The following is a 15,523-nucleotide window of genomic DNA, read 5'->3' as shown; positions in this document are numbered from 1 at the left end:
TAAACCCCTTTAAATCCTTTTGGTTAAAGCTTTATTTTTTTTAAAGGTCAGTGATCATTTGGTCATCAGAAGGAGCTGCTGCTGGAAATAAGGACCATAAATTAAACCACAGTAGAGCTAATAATTTTTCTTTCATGTTCTTTGCACCCAATTTAACCTTTAGCTTTAAAAATTTGTTTTACTTACATGTACAGAAGACTTGCTTTGCTCTCCTCTTTAGGAAAAACAGTTGAGATACAGCTAATTGACAAATCCTGCTTATAGTGAATTGAGAGCTCCACTGGAAGCTACTGTCCGGAGACCTTGATTTTAATGTATTCCCAATATATAGGACAGATAAGATGCAAACAGTCCTACCTACTTTTGCTAAAGCTTTATTTCAGAGGTTTGTGGACACAAATATCTATGGGAGGTAAAGATTCCCCATTTGGTGCATAGCAATTTTTGCAGTGTTATGAGCTCATGTCTGTGCCATTTCTACAAGGAATCTTAGTATAATGTGTGCTTGGCACACTGTACCGTTAGTATTATTCCTAATGACTTTCCCTCCATCCTTTTTTCTCCTTTCTTATCCATGTTTTGACTTTTTCCAGTCACATGTCCTCATCCTCCAAGACTTGCTATAGTTCTCTCTTGCATTGCTTGCAAAAGCTCCTAATTGCACTGTTTACCGGCCTTCAATGGTATTGGGTCATGTTTGACATTGAATGGACCTAGACAAAGTTTTAGCATGCCTTTTATCCAGGACAACCCAGTGTTCAGTGTACTATCAATGTTAACATATCAACTTTTCATTGCATCATATATCTGTGTGTAAGGTATACCTCAACTGTTTCCTCTTGCTAGATATGAATGTTTTATAGCTTTGTATAGAAATTTTTCAGCAATAAAAATAGAAACACTGATGTCAGTTCTTGATAAGTTACCCATATCAAATCACATCCCACTGGTAATATGGCATAGCTCTTTCTTGCAAAAGTATTATGTGAATGGATGCCCAAAATAACATTTGGTGTTATTAGGAGTATCAAGGTCTCATCTATAATAACAGTAACCACTAGAAATCTTATAGGAATAAAACAGGTGATGGTTCTTCTATTAAAAAAATTGTGGGTTTCTTTTTAATTTCCTTGTGTGACATGACTTAATGAGATTATTCCTACCTCATCATTAAAGGTCATCAGTGATAACATAAAATTTAGAAAAACTAATCTTCATTAAGTATTTCAGGTCTTTTCTCTTTTTATAGGATTTATATAGAAGTCATTTCCAAAGTGCTGAGATAAAGTAAAAATTGCATTACTTTATTCCAACGTTCCTCTGTAATTTTTCCCTGAAACCATTACATCTGCCACTTAAAAGTCAGCATTTACCACTATAGTACCAGATATGGTGCCATTAGCACAGATGATTCAATTTAGTTGTTAGAAAAAAATAGGGGAGTGTGAGGGCAATGAAACAACGCAATACATCTCTAGGGAGGGTGCACATTCTTCAGTTCTAGTTCATGGTCAGGCTAGTAAAAAAATTGGAATCATAGTTGGATAGGTAATCTTGCCTTAGCACAGGGGGTGCGTGAAACAATCTGTTTTCTTAAAACTGTACATTTTAGCATTACCTTTGTAAATATTTTATAGGAATAACAAGTAATAGTAAGTAATAACTGGAGAATAGGAGCCATCAATAACCATTGAAAACTCTAGGCACAAGAGAAATAATGTCAAAATATATGAAAAGACTGGAATAAATTACTAGTGTAGCTGAAAATTGAAGTGAAATGGAATTAAATTAAATCTAACCAAATGAAGCTGAAAAAAATTCTGAAGAGACCTTAGAAGATAAGCAGTGCTTTTGTTCACATCTAAAGACCCATTTATTCACATATATATCTGTATGTATATATACTTATAATATATGCACATACATAGATTTTAATTTGGGCACAGTTATATGAACGTAGGTCCTGAGAGTCATCTTTTAGACTAATTTACCTGTCAGGTCACCAGCTGGAGAAATGAATATTTGGGTAATATTTTTTTTTCCTCAAAATACGCTAAACGTCTGTCTCTACAAGACATCTAGGAGAAGGCTCTGTTATTAGGTCTGACAAGGCTCTGACTTAGCAATGCTGGGAATCAGCAGGAGAAGAAGGCCCAGTCATTTGGGAAGCCATTGCTAGATTGAAGCTAAGAAAGCAATCTGATCCTTCCTGATTTTGACAACTTAATTTCCATCATTCATTGCAGGAAGTGACAATGTACTGAGAATGAAGGGTTCTAGTGCTCAGAAATTATTGTCAGCTTTGGTAGAGAGAGGAAATGCAATATACCTGTGTGGTTCACAATTTTTCTTTATTAAGTACTTCCAAGATTTCCTAGAAGGGGAAAAACCACGTCTTTTTGCCAACTTACTATTGTTTTGGATTCACTGCCAAATTCTGCAATAAAATCTCCATCCAGGGAGAATTATTTAGTGTTGTCTGCAGCCTCTAGCATGAACTGTCTCTCTGAAATTTTATTAAGTTGCAAGTTCTGCTCTAAACCCGCAAAGCTAATAAGGCAATTGTATGTTCACACCAGAGCACAGAGTCTGAATGTTCCTTCACGTATCATTACTTACGTTACAGCTGTGACAGCTAATCATACTGTGGTCGTGCGTTAAGTATAAGACAGAGGGCACTATCATGCAAACAGTTACTTTAGTCAACATACTCATTCCCATGGAGAGCCATTAAAGCACATTTTGCACAGGATTGTACTCAAGGAAGTAAAACTGGTGATTGAAGCAACCCAGGAGAAATGCTTCCAAGAAGGCTTATTCTCAGAGCTTTCTGCAACTCTGCACAATGCTCATGGAAGCAACTGCATAAATTTTGCAGTGCTAGCAGGGCTCAAATTCTCTGTGCCAGACACAGTCAATTTTAGAACCTTATCCTTTCATTTCTTTTCTTTCATTTCTTTCTTTTTTTTTTTTTTTAATCATAAAGGGCAAAGAAATTGATAGGCAGCAGCTAGGCACAGAACTATGTCTAATCAGGCAGTCTCTACGTATTAGATTTCTGTACACAAATTCATAAGCAATGATGACATTTCAAGAGGTTTTCTAGAATTTCCGTAACCTTTCTCTCTGGATCTGCTATGTATGCTAACGGAGATATGAGTACATGCGCTGTAACACCAGCATGGCTGTTCTGAATGCTGATGCCCTCATCCAGTCATTAGAGGCATCCAGAAATCCTAGAGAAATGCATAGAGCTCTCAAAATCTCTCTGGGCAAAATTATTAGACCAAATAGGATGTGTCAGAGAAACTGTAGACATGTGAACTGCTCAGTTGTTGAGGTAGTCATATCAAAATGTAGTGGATCCCAATCATGCACAGGCAATTATATTGCATTGCTAGAAGGGAGAGAGCAAAGCAGAGCACAAGAGAGAGAACAGCAAACTCCTGATGGGCTGCTGTCCACATCGCTTTGAGTGAGGCATGAAGCTATACCACAGCAAACAGATAAAGATTTCTTTGAGCAGGGAGGGGGAATTAAACAGCCCATGGGTGAGCTGTGGTGGCAGCTGAGGCCAGAACATTCCTTTTCAATTGAATTTTCCTGGCATGCAGTTTCTAATGTGTTCTCCCCTAGAACAGCAAGAAAAATCAAAGTGGTTTTAATATCTTCCAACATGAAAAAAGAGGAGGCATTACCATGCCATTCCATTGCTTTATTGGCTTATGGAAAGAAAGAAGAAGAATTTCTTTTGATCCCACACAAGAAGAACCATGTCTGTTTCTCATTTTGAATTCAAAATGCATGCACAAGGAAAAGGACACTAAACATGCCTTAGCTCTGTCAAAGCGCAAGTAGGGGTACGTACTTAGTTCCTGATCTTAACAAAAAATTTTCCCCACTGTGCCCATCCCATACAGAGTGGAGTGGAGGTGATCTGTTCTGATATAGTTTTGAGTCACTTCAGTAATGCCATGGGCTTAGCACAATAAAAAGTTTGGTGTGAACATCGTTCCCCATGAATGTAATTAATTAGTAAATTACACAATAAATATTGAGCTTTCTCTTTCTTTTGAGTTCTTCTAAGTATGTTCCTTCAGTGTAGCTCATCTCAACAGCCTGCAGTAAGCACCTCAAACAAACCAATAAGCGTGAACGTGTGTGTTTATATGCAAGTGCACGTGCAAGAGGGAGCAAAGAGGGGTCAGAAAAAGAAAGGGAGAAAGAGAAAGACAAAAGGAGAGAGGGAAGGTGTGAAAGAGAAACTAGAAGAAAGGAGGGAAAGAAGGGAGGAAGAGAGGGAGGAAGGGAGGGAGAGAGGGAGGGAGGGAGAGAGGGAGGGAGGGAGAGAGGAAGGAAGGAAGGAAGGAAGGAAGGAAGGAAGGAAGGAAGGAAGGAAGGAAGGAAGGAAGGAAGGAAGGAAGGAAGGAAGGAAGGAATAGAAATGTCAGGTAGGAGAGTCTGCTGTCTTACACTCTGTCTATCCTGTCCTTATTTCCTGAATTATGTCAAGCAAACCCTATTTTGCCTTATTTTAAAGAAGCACCTGGGTAAAAGGATACCCTTTAAAAACGTACAAGGACACTGTATGCATATAAAGTACTTCCTCAGCACTTTATTGAATTCCTATCCATGTATTATTTAAGCGGTTTCCATATAGCATGGGTCTTTTTTATAAAAACCCACCCACTCAGATACCATAATAAAAAAGGCTATCAGATTTCTTTGGCATTGTCTGATCCACAAATCCCTTCTGGCTTTAAACCAACAGGTTTGTCTGCTCTATTCATCTAAAAATAGATGCTCCTCTGAGATTTTGCTAATATTTTACCTGGAACTGAAGTCAAGCTACCAGAGCTAGAGTTACCCAGTTGTCTCTCCGTCTTTTTAAGGACTGTAACATTTCTGTTCTTCCACTTTGTCAGTTTTCCAGCTTTTAACATTCATAGAAACTTCTGAATATCTATAGAAATGTCATGGTTGCTAGAATAATTGTTTGCTACCACTTCTTAAATAAAAGCTTTGGCTTCTTTTTTTTCATTATTGTACCCTTGTAAGAATTACAATTGATGAGTTCTAAATTTCTTGTCACTGTTCTCTTGCACCAGTGCTGTGCTGTCCTCCTCTACAGATCAGCAAAAAACTTGCCCTATTTCCTAACTCCTGAAGAACAGGCAGTGGATAAGCCAGGTCACCACAGCAGTGAGCTGGCAGTCTGATTAAAAGCAAACTCTGAGCATGAGGATCCTTCTTGCACCATCCTTGCTTCCAGGAGTTATGGAGAAGAGGGGAGAAAAGTGTTACCAGCCTTTTTTCTCATTCCAGCTTAGCCACTCTGCAGAGCAGAAAGTGGTGAGGGGACAGAGCCAACCATTGCCTGTCTTTTACTCACCAGCTGCAAGCCAGCCCTGTTGAAGGCTGCTATCTGAATCCATGAACCCAACTGCCCGTACTTGGTGAAAAAGGTTTCTTATTTCTCTGTGCAGAGATTTAATCTAAATTAGACAGTGAGAGAAGTGTCTACATTAGATAAGTGCCAAAGCTGCAGTGATTGTTCAGATCTTGTCAGAGCCTCTTGGCTGGACTTATCACGAAACCTCTCATGAAAGAGTCGACCTTGTGTTTCTGGCGTGGTATATGCTTATAGCTTTTAGCAAGGGGGATAAAAACTGCTACACTTCCTCCAGAGCTCTGGCCACAGCCAGCAGTGGGGAATACAGGGGTAAATAAAAATTAAAAAGAACTTTAAAACGGAATGCAGGAGAGCTAAGGTGTTGTAAAAATTTGAACCCATTCCTATTTTATCTGACTTCAGATATATTCTCTCCAATTTCTTAACTTCCAAGAGCACAGGGGCTACAATACAAAGTAGCCCTTGGCTATGGCTGGGCAGACAGCAAGTGTCTTCTGTCTTGCACTTCCAGGGATAGTATGAAGACTTCCATCATGCCATCTGCTTGACATCATCAGGAACAGCAACTGCTTGTTTTCCTTGTGATATATTACTTCAAAACAACATAAATGTCAACTGGCTGCCTGCACATATTACACTGGGAGAAAACAGCGTTGCCTTGAACCTCTAACTTAGTTTGTGGACAAGCTGAAATGCTTGTGTCTTTAAAAAGTTAAAATCAAATAGAATCCCGAGTAATCATTAAAGTCAAATTTACTTCTTTTTTGTGCCACCTCCTTATTTGCACTGCTAGAACAATTTTCCGTATATTCTTACCTTTTGGTCCCAGCCAGTTTCACCTCTTTTGTGCTGGCTCTGGCAATCAACATAAAGCTGTATTCATTTATCTCAGACCTCTTCCTGTTTAGAGATAAAATGATCCTAAACATGTTGTTACCTACCTCACTGCAACAGATGTCTTGACATCCTCTTTGGTTTTGAGGAAAATGGTTTATGAAAAAAGTGAAAGCCAATCTCTATCTTATCGTCAAATATTAGAAAGGGAATCCAGGGCTTGGCTTAAATAAATTTTCCTTGGCAGGAAAATGTATGAAATCACTGAAAATAAATTGGAATCTTTGTATGTTCTAGCAAAAACTTGCTATATTGCAGTAATGCCTTCGACAATTTTGTAAAACATTAATTCTTTTTGCAGGAAGATACAGCATCATTATCCTCATTTGAAATCACATAATAATTGTATATGATAAATCCAGTTAACTTTAAAGAGTGTACTTGAGAAAACATAAGCTTTAAAAATTACCTTTTAAATAGACGTAACCTTTCTTCTAGCTTTGAGAGTAAAACCATCCTGTCTTTTCACTTCCTGGCTGAAATGGTGGAAATAGCTCCACGAGTGTTCTCAGGACAACTCAGTAGATTAGACCTGAACCACTGAATATTCAGAGACTAAGTCTATCCTGTCATGGCTGTTGTTTTGAGAAAACTATTTTGAAGATTGATCATAGTATAGTCACAATATCATGGAGCTCTGTACAGCTTATGATGCCCCTCCAAGTATCTACCCAGTCTTTTGCATGGTTTTTGCAGCCTGTGCTACATTCCTGGCTGCCACAGGCAAATCTGCTATGACAATCCAGTTTAAATATTGAATAAGTATTCTTTAAGCAAGTAGAGCACATGGCAGGTCCTACAGTGCACTCATCATTGTAGTGCAGATTCTTGTATTTAAGTTACTGGGCCCATGCTTGCAACCCAAGTTATTCATATGCATGCGTGTTTGGTGGTTGCTGATATTATGCATAGGTCTTTTTTCAACGAAAGGAGAGAGTCAGTGCTTGGAGTGCACTTGGCATGTATGCATCTGTAAATTAGTTGCATATGAAAAATTGTACTCACCATACATTAAAGAAAGCTATTAAAGCCTCCAGGAATTATGCAGAAGGTGAGAGGTGCTGCTTGTTATTTTTCCCTTAAGAAGAAATGATAAATTAAATGAAAAAATACTACACTCATGAAACACTCCCAGTGCACAGTAAAAATAAATTCAAGTAATGACAAAAGATTAAGTTGTGAAAATGGCTACATTACATTATGTGTTATACTATATTTTGCAGCTCTACTATTAAATTTTCTCTGTTAGCTGTTTTTCTTTTCACCCTGCAACAGGGTGTTAGCTTTTGTTTTGCAGTTTCTCATTACTGTGCAATTGCTCAAAGTCTGGGGAATCATGACTGCAATGCATTGCAAGAGACTTCATTCTTTATGCTTGTCTTCTGACAACACAGAGTCTGCATTTATCAGAATAATTTTGCAACCATAGTTTTATCATAATGCTTCAAAGTAACGACAAACCTCTGACAGCTGCAGCTGTTTTCAGACTCTGTAATGAAATGGAAGATGAGTCAGACTGACACCGTGCCAAGGGATACTGCCAGTGCAATACAACCTCCGTAATACCTCCAGTGAGGAAAGCAATGTCAGTGAAGAGGAGGTGTCTAGAAAGGTTGAGCCAAGATATGCCTCAGTAACAGATCTCAAGAAAGGAGCTACATCCCTTAGAATGGAAGTCGGTAGTTTTAAACTTGTTCATCTGGGTTTGGCACTGCTAGCCTCATCAGCTGAATGGGTAGACCATCTGCTACATAGTGCCCACTGGAGGACATACTCGACAACGTGTGGGTCCACTGATAGCAAGATCAATTAATTGGAAGAGCTCTGATGACTCAAGGAAGTGTCCTCCAGTGCCTTCTTCCAGAAGATTCACTGTGCATAACGTTGTAAAATAGAAATGTGGGAAGACTGGTAAAACAGGACAAATGAACAGCATTAAAATGGTGGGCTGCACGTACAAGGTAGCAGATTTCAAGATGGAGATTTTTTTTATTTTATCAAAAAAGAGGAGGGAAAGCATAGAAAACAACTGTGACAGATTCCGTCAATAACAAAACAGCATATAAGGAATTAAACCTGGGAAAATATAAAGCCAGAACCCTATAGTATTTCGTATGTAGGAAATATTAGAAAACTATGAGGTTTTGGAAAATCATTGCTCAGTTCTTAGCATTATGAGCTCTTATCAAAAAAGATGTGCAACTTGCTAAGCAACTCAATACGCATAACCGGATATATATATATATATGCAACTGTACAAAGGGCATCCCAGGTAGAGATTCCTATAAACTTAGATATTAAGTTGATATTAAGGAAGAAAGAGGGAACATTTTGATCCCCCAGTCACCTCCAGCGAGTACACTTAGCTCTCAATGTGCTTTCACTTCCTGAGTAAGTACAATATTGCTTGGTGTGAGCTTGCTGGCTCCTGGTACGACCATTTACTAAAGAGCAACAAAATTAGGAGTTGGTATTATTTACAGTGAACCTTTCCTCAGTAAGTTAGTTTTTTCGGTGTAAAACACTAAGGACAGGCAGGACATTTTAGTGTTTAGAACAGGATTAGAAACCAGCCTTATAAGAATACAAGAACATTCTGCATCCTGTCAGAGGTCATTTAGTGTGCAGTAAGATCCTACAGATACAGGGTTAAAATCTCATTCAGGTCAAGATGTTTTTTGCTGTGGGCAGCTGAATGTTCCTTTACATCTGGAAACTGAGTGGCTGATATACTCTTTTTCTTTTTTTTTTTAGCTTGTGTATCTGTGGATGAAGTTATTTAGACTTCTGAGAAATGGGCATCTTTGGGAACAGACGAATTTACTCTGACAAAAGCTTTTCTTCCTGTGCAGGAATCAAGAGCTAACTACCTCTGCCCTTCTTCCTGCAAGTGGTAGGAAATGACACCCTTACCTGGCGGGTAATAGAGTTTCTTCGGGGAACGACGGATTTTGCATTTTCCTTGAATTCCCAGAGGCCTCTTCATACATTCCCACTAGCACCCGTGTCAAGGAATGCTGCTAGGTTCAGTGGAACAAGTATTTGGGGAGAAGCATACCTCAGTGCAAATAGGTTTGTTCATATAGCAAAACTGTATGAATGATTATGTCTAATCTAGCACTTTGGTTGGCATCATTGCAGCTTACACTAGAACTATTTCAGTTATTCGGTTACTCATATCATCTTCAGACTAAATATCTTTTTGTGCTTTAGCTTCTCTATGTAACCCGAGAGAAGCTAAAGTTATCAATAAAAACACTCTACTCTTTGGTACTTTATATCGCTTTGGATCTCTTCACTGCTTCCTCCTTCTTCATCATGCCAAATTCCATTTCATGTTCTCACTCTCCTAAGACCAGAAGGTGTTGTAATCAAGCCCTAACTTTCTTTGCTTGCATCTCTCTCATCCTGCCTATTTCAACATTTAAATATTTTCTTTCACAACTACCTCTTTATCTGAGGTCTCTTGTAGAAGTGGAATTACCTCTCAGTTCTAGTTTATCTCTTTAATCTTCTTGTTTAAATTCTTCCCTAAGTTCTTATTGTTCCAAACCCACTAACTCCCTCTGAAGTAAGACCATGTGTGTCAGTGGCCTTCTTACAGGTATCTGACTATCAGACAAAGACTGTCTTATCCTGAGATTTATGCAAATCCCAAATCAGGATAGAAGCTGACCTGCGTGGTATGCCACAGACCTACATGGCAACAGGGAGAAGATACATAGGATTTTAACTTTCTAATCTGTTGTGTAAGTTTCTCAGTTCCTGAGACTGCCACATCTACTCTAGTTGGTGGGCTTAGTAGCTTTAAGTGACCAGGAAGACAGAGTTGGACTTCTCCAAGTTAAATGACTTCCATTATCACTGTCAAAGGGAAATGGAGACTTTTAAACTCAGGTATGAGAACTACAGCAGAGACTGGCTTGCTCAGGGTGACAGTGGTAGAGGATGACATTAAAAATTATCACCTGTATTTTCATTATTAAGCAGTATAAACTCCATTGGCATACCTGCTGATTTTTAGTAAAATAAGACCCTGAATTTGAGTTCTTAAGCCATATTCAGATTACTGTGTCTAACTTTGACAGCACTGCATAGACTGCAGCCCCCTGTGGCAACATAGGGCTCCTGAAAACTAAACTAAAATTTTAATGTTTGGTTTGGTAGCCACCTTTAAATTCTGTCTTTTTTATATCTTTTTAAACCAGTTGCAAGCATATTCAGGAAATTGCAACATTCACTAATGTGACATTTCTGCCTATTCATAATGTTTAATGTCAAGGGAAAACGATAGTGCTGCATGCAATCCGCTAGCTGATCCTTTTGACATTGCCGAAATCTGATAGTTTAGTTTTTTCTCTCTATTTTTATAGTTCTTTGCAGCTTGATCCTTGGCAAAAGCACATGACAGACAATAATTGCAGAACAATAACAAAAGAAACAAGAGAGGGTGGGAGATTTGAGACAGGAGATAGAAGTGAGCAGGAATATAGAGAGACTTAATAGTCTCTCCTGGAATACAACAGGAGAGTTGTATTCCACACAACAACCACAACAACCAACACCAGGTTATTGGTGGTGAAATTAGCAGGAGGGTTTAAGATGTGACCATTTTCAGATAATCCCAAATACCAGACTGCCAGAGGTTGTCATTGCAAAGCTGAAAATACTCAACAAAACCCAGTAAGTGCTGCTGGTCCACTTCAGGATGCAGTTAGCATTGTTAGCTGAGATCAGTACTGAAGCTATTTCTAACTGCCAAGGAAGGGTGAGAAGAAACTAGCTGAGAGAGTAATTGCTTAAACTGCTAAGCTGTACCTGTCAGAAGGCAGTAGCAGAGGGAGTGTTGAGTCCTCTCCAGCTGACTTGGCCAAAATGATTTGCTGTGTGACTCACAACGAAGAAGCTTTGCAACTGACAGTCTAGGACCATTGCTGATTCCTGCTGCAGAGGGCAAGGGATGTACTGCCACTGCCTTCCCGAGAAGTTTATACAAAAGAAGCATTTTCAAACACATAAGTGACCATTTTACTGTGGGAATATTTCAAGCCATAGAACTTTTTTGAATTTTGCACTTGTATTGAAAGAAAGAAGTTTGTCATGCTGCTTGTTTGTCATGCTTCTTTGCTGCTGAAGCAATTCCATGAGGATTATTGAACTGGTAATAAGAAAGCAGTGATGGCATAGTGCACAAATGCTGTTCACCCCCATTTGAGCTTCTCATATGTTTGTATTGTTATGGTTCCAGATTGCTAATACCTTAAGCCTCAGGCTCTAACTTGAGCAGGAAGGGTTTATTTTTGGAAGAGGAATTTTTCCCATAGAGGAGTGCCTGCAATACCAACTTCTTTTTTTTATTTCCTTCTTTTTCTTTCTTATTTTTTTTCTTTCAATAAGCCATACAGTAAAATTTAGACTAAACTGAAAAGATTTGTCCCAAAACATCATTGTACGACTGAGAAAGGAATAGTCAGAACCTAGTCTGTAAAGTTTGTGCACTAAGAGAGTTGCACTGCCAGCAGTGTGTCTAGAAGCTGGTGGTAGAGAAGGCATGGAACTGGGTGGCAAACGGATGCATAGAAGAAAGACTTTGGATGATGTGTGGTTCTCTGGGTGCACAAACACTGGACAGGTGAAAATCCAAACTGGGCTGCTTGCTGTGGCCACTCAGGGAGAAGATGCAGAAGCCTTGGAGTTTAGTAGCCATAGGACAGCATCTGGGAGGAGGCTGTGAAAAAGGGGAGGAGCATATGAGAAGGTTCACTTTGGGGCATCCAATGCATTGTTGTAGTTATGAACCTAAAAATCTCTCGTAATCATTATTCTCTGTGAAAGATGCTTTGGGCAGGGCTCTCTGTAGATCTACACTAGAACACTGAAGTTTGGGCTGATCATTGAAATCCAAGATATAAGACATCTCATCTTAAAATTCATGTCTGCATCTGAAAGCCATTCGTTAAGGGCTTAGTTCATCTCCCTAAACATATGTTTAGTGTCATCAGAGATGCCTGAAGTTACTTAGGCAGTTATATGGAAGAGACAGACATGACGCTGGACTTACTGAAGACCCACATGGTCTGCAAGGGCAATGGGAGGGATGAGGGGTACCATGGCTGCATGTAATCATGTTTAAGTAGCTGAACTGACTGTGATGACTAGATATCCATTGACTGCATGGATGAAAGAGACATTGCACCCACTGAAACTTAAGCACAAAGGATTTCACCCTAAAGAAGTCAAAACAAGTGTCTGTTCTGAACTTTATAAGTGTAGTCCATGGCAAAAGAGAAATATATCCTCCTGGGATTTCTCTTTCAGGGTTAACATATTGAGAAAGCAGCATATACATTTACCTAGGAGCCAAGGACAAAGGGTGAAAGCCATATGTCTGGAGTCGTGTCCTTTGACCTAATACCTACCTCACACAGATCTTCAAATCCCATGACTTTTCTCCATTTATTCCTTTATAACATATTCTTTCTAGCCTGCTTTGACCAGCCTGTTTGTGAAGCTTAATTAAGGCAGTATGTTGTTAGCTGATTACAGTATTTTTTAATGTTTAACCTTGCCACTTCTTGACTTTCAGCCCACCTTTAAAATTCATGCCAAATGTTCTCCTAAACCTTTAAGTCAGAATCTTCCACATACAAGGTTTTATGGAAGAAAATCTCATTGCCATTCATTTAAAAGTCATCATTAATTTCTAGCCCAGTGGAGTAATTAGAGGTTATAATGAGTTCGGAAATGTTAACAGAAACTGGGACTTTATTACTATTAAAGCAAATAGATGTTCATAAATGAAGACAGAGTTGGTGCCACATTAAGTATGTCACATAGCAGATGATGTTTGTTAGTGGACAAAGGGAATGTGCCATTCCTTTCATTACATAATATACATAGGAAGAAGGGAAATCTTCAGCACTCATTGAGTTCAAGTGGAACCACAGTAATATAAGGACTGATCAGGATCACAGAGCAAATGACTAAAACTAAATAACCCTCCTGTCCTAGTCAGAAGGTGAAGGCCTACACCAAAACAGATATTCACAGCTAATTATTGTAGGTTTGGTTTGTGCTCCCAGGGGATGGTGCTGCCTTTTCAGTCTCCTGCAGCCCATGTTCAGTCTCCCCAGTGAATCAGTGGGACACCTCCTGCTGAATTGTTCACAGAAGGTTGAAAGGAATTTTTTCACCCAATAGGAAGGAAAAAGTATTTGGATAAGGAAAATCTATCTGCACACAGAAAACATTTTTGGAATTAACAGGTCGGTATGCAGTACTTCACATGTATCTCAATTACCTTCCAGAATAGGAAGCGGATGTTTATAAACTGTGGACCTCTGACACAACAAGGGTATAATTTCCCATTAAACCTAACACTATGTATGTGTAGGTTGCAGCTAAGAGGGAGAGGCCCACTCTGGAGATCACAGAGCTGATAGAGAGTATTGCTCCAGTTAGCTAAGCCAGCAGAAATGAAGTACTTCCTGCTCCAAATGAGTAGGATTCACTCAGATCAGTAAACTGAAATGACTCCTCCTGCACAGTCACTAGGTCCAGTGCAAGGAAGGGGACGAGACCTTCTGGATGAGGGAGGAGAAAGAAAGAAAGGAGGGGAGGATGAGCCCATCCTGCTAGCAGCAGTCTGCAGCTGCTCTAGGTTACATGAACCAAGAAAATATACCATTAATATGTCAAAAAAATTAGCCCAGTGCATTATACTGGTATAAATATACTGCAATTACGCTAAAAGCAAGTGGTTTAATAAGTAAGAAAGAATACCACCCCCAGAAATTGATATATTTTATTCCGTCTATTTATATGCAGCAGTATTTTTTAGGCATTGTGAATAATAGCAACTGAGATTAAGGTTCTGCTGTGCAAACGGGTACTCATTCGCACTCCCTAGGCTCTCTAAGGAAACAAAGAAGGTAGGGTAGTAGCAATAGGGGAAAAGAATGAGTTATCATCCCCAATTTAAAAAGAGAGAACTGAGGTATTCCCCAGTTAAGGAAACTGCTTCTGATGGTGTGTATGAACTCCTTTGGACATCTGGGAATTAAATGTGTTTCTATTAAATATATTAATAGGGTGATCATTATACAGCACAGATGACCTTAGATGGTGGCAATCTGAATGCAAACAGCCACTTTGGCAGCATAAATAGATGGCAAATAAATAGTTTGAATGAATTTTAAAGTTTTATTTTCAGGCCCTCCATGACTGGAACTTGGACATACTTCTTTGAAAATCCTGATGAACTGTGACACTTGGGTTTACTTCATTCATTCTGAATTGTTGAAATATTTATGTACTTCTATGAAGTATTAAAGTCTGCAAGACTACAATATTTAAAATTCTAAAGGGGATCAAGTAATTTTTTTAAATATTCATATACTCCTAATACTTTAATTTACAGGCTTGTGACAATTTTAACATACGAGACTGATATTACATAAGCACTAATTACAAACTCTGCCTTTGATATTGCGATAATTCTAAAACTGTCTAAAAAATATTAACCAAGCTACTTGTAATCCCTTGTGTCAAATAATATAGGGTGGGCATCTTTGGGTACAAGATGTACCTGTGGAATTTTGACTCTAGAACATGCTAATTGTACCCATCAGGGAAGCATACTTGGAAAAAACAATTTGAGAAAAAATGTGCAGTTGTTGGAATAGTTATGGATTTCAGGAATTTCTGGGGCAAAATTTCTACAGGCATTTTTTTGAAATTCTGAAGACTTTTAATAAGATATATCAAATGCATTGAAAATAATTTTAAATTAATATATCAGGTTCAATGGTGAAATCTATATTCAAATCAGAAAATATCAAAAATGCAATTATGAGAGACAACCTGAGATTAGAATCCTAGGTTTATAATGATAAAGGAGCACTTTCCTGCTGTCAAGCGTCGTTGGCCACTGCTGGAGAAACTGTACCAACATGATACACCATAATCTGCTGGGCAAATCACGTGCTCTTTGTAAGCTGCTGAGGTAAATTTCACATGCTTAATGAACAGATCAAATCAGGGCCAAAGAAACTCCTTTTTGTTAAACTGCATCAGGCATTAACAATTAGACGGTTTTCAGTATCATGGAGCATGTAAAACCAGCATGGGCCTTGCTTACCTAAGAATAGCTCAGATGCGGATCTACTAATTTCACCTGTGGAAGTAAGAGCAAAAATTTGGGCTGCAATGTATCTT

At 38.7% G+C, this 15,523-nt stretch overlaps 1 protein-coding gene across 1 annotated transcript in view; it reads left to right on the top strand.

The window, feature by feature from the left end:
• MYBPC1 (myosin binding protein C1) overlaps nucleotides 1-15,523 on the top strand; it is a 114,573-nt gene that overhangs the window by 15,018 nt on the left and 84,032 nt on the right. The window lies entirely within an intron of this gene.

This window comes from Cuculus canorus, chromosome 1, assembly GCF_017976375.1.
Source record: "Cuculus canorus isolate bCucCan1 chromosome 1, bCucCan1.pri, whole genome shotgun sequence".
Classification (NCBI taxonomy): domain Eukaryota; kingdom Metazoa; phylum Chordata; class Aves; order Cuculiformes; family Cuculidae; genus Cuculus; species Cuculus canorus.
This window is presented reverse-complemented; position numbering and strand designations above follow the sequence as displayed.